Genomic DNA, 2,183 nt, shown 5'->3' on the forward strand with positions numbered 1-2,183 from the left:
ATTTTGTCTGAACTCTCTCAACAACAAAATTTAAAACATTTATTATTTCTTTCCTTACAAACAATAAGAAAGAAGACCAAATAATAACCCATTTATCAAGTAATTGAAAAATCATTTATTTATATATTTAATACATTGAATAGAGTTTGGGAATAGAATAGTGATCGATATCCTTTCTTATCAAAATTGGTGTTAACAATTTATATCCACCTATTTGATTGAAAAATTATTGAGAGATGATATGTCTACGACATTTTCATAATATTTTTACAACAAATCCTAAGTGGCAGATTATTACTGGTTGTTATTGTTAAGGCAAAAAAGTAATTTTAGTGTTAGTTTCAAATTTGAACCAATAACAACTAACCGTCTGTGATTTGTTGTAAAATTGTTGTAGACGTAACATCTCTCAAAATTATTAGGTACTCCTGAAGTATCATAAATGCGTACTTCCCCTCTCACATGAATGGTGGGTCCCACCATAAATTTAATTAGTAGGACCCATCATTCATATGAGAGAAGGGAGTACGCATTTATGGTACTCTGAGAGTACATAATAATTTTCCTATTTCATTAAACCATGGCTTAAATGGAAAGCTCCTTAAATAGCAGTGTAGATATAGACTAATTCTTCTCAAAAAAAAGAAAAAGAAAAAAAAAAGATTTAGACTAGTGAGCACCACTAGCCTTTTTTTTTTTTTTTGTGTGTGTGTGTTGTTGTTGTTGTTGTTGCTGCTTTTATTTGGTGGAAAAGCTCTACAGTTTAGTTTTTTGGTTTGCAATAAGAATTGTCTTAAATTTCTTCAAAGCTACGCATTTCTTATGGCATTATTAAGATGCACTTTTGCATATTTATTGTTAATTTGTCACAAATATTTTATTTTAGTTTTGAAACATTTTTCCCTTTTAGTTACCAGATTCTGATTCTTCTAACAAAATAAAATAATAAAATTAGCACAAGTCTTCTTCTCATTTAATTAATTATTTTACATTCTATTTCCCATTGTGGAAGAAATCTTCCCAATGATATCAAGGATTTTCCTAAAAAATATAAGAGCCTCTAAGCACACACATGAGGGCTTGCTTAGAGGCTAGTAGTGGTGATTATTGTATAAGTTTTTTGCCTAAGAAAAAGAGATATTGTATAAATTTCTCTCTTAAAAAAAATTGAATTTGGTTTTTGTAATCTATTATAAAAGAAAATAATTTTGAATTTGGTAATTGAAAAAGTGGAGAACATGGTTGGTACATTAAATTTCAAGTGAAATTTAATTATCTTATACAATTGTGTTGAATATTGAAGCTGAGTTTGAAAACCAACTAGATAGTAATCCTATTTTGTAGGCAACGTTTAATGTGAAAGTTAAAGATGAATTATCTCTTTTAATTAATTGTTTTTACATTCTATTTTCCCTTTGTGAAAGTAATCTTTTCAGTGGTATCAAGGATTCTCCTAAGTCCTAAAAAATAGAAAAGCCTCTAAGACCATGCGTGAGTGCGTGCTTAGAAGCTAGTAGTAGTGATTCTTGTATAAATTCTTTGCCTAAAACAAGAAGAGATAATTGTATAAGTTTCTCTCTTAAAAAATTTGAATTTGGTTTTGTAATTTGTTGTAAAAGAACAATTTTTGAATTTGGTAATTGAAAAAGTGGAGAATGTGATTGGCCAATTAAATTTCGGGTGGAAGTTAATTATCTTATCCAATTGTGTTGAATACAATTGAAGTTGAGTTTGAAAACCAACAAAGTAATGGTCCTATTTTGTAGGCAATTTTTTATGTGAAAGTTAGAGGTGCATTTTTATTAGGTTACCATGAAAATGAGGATCTCAAATAGAAAAAATCTTTTAAATAGTAGTATAAAAATATATATATTTATCTTTTAACAAAAAATAAAATGCTATAATTGGCCCATGCAGGTATCGAACCTGCGACCTTCGCGTTATTAGCACGACGCTCTAACCAACTGAGCTAATAGGCCAGTTGCATGTGTATATTGAATAGTGTAATTAATTCTATTATTCTTTTTAAATTTTCTCTAAGAATTGATTTCAACATTTTTCTAAATCTTGGAAAATATCCACTAAATTCACATTTTCGTAATTTACAATTTTCTTATCTCTTATCTTTTCTGTATTTAAACAAAACACCATATTTTCCTCATCATTTCTAATTCTTTTTAAAT

General features: G+C 28.2%; 1 non-coding gene across 1 annotated transcript; it reads right to left on the minus strand.

Annotated features, from left to right (window-relative positions):
* Positions 1 to 1,905: 1,905 nt before the first annotated feature.
* On the minus strand, positions 1,906 to 1,979 carry TRNAI-AAU (transfer RNA isoleucine (anticodon AAU)). Its single transcript has one exon. It is a non-coding gene; the product is annotated as a tRNA-Ile (tRNA).
* Between the last annotated feature and the right edge of the window lie 204 nt (positions 1,980 to 2,183).

This window comes from Quercus suber, unplaced genomic scaffold, assembly GCF_002906115.3.
Source record: "Quercus suber isolate HL8 unplaced genomic scaffold, Cork oak 2.0 scaffold_544, whole genome shotgun sequence".
NCBI lineage: Eukaryota > Viridiplantae > Streptophyta > Magnoliopsida > Fagales > Fagaceae > Quercus > Quercus suber.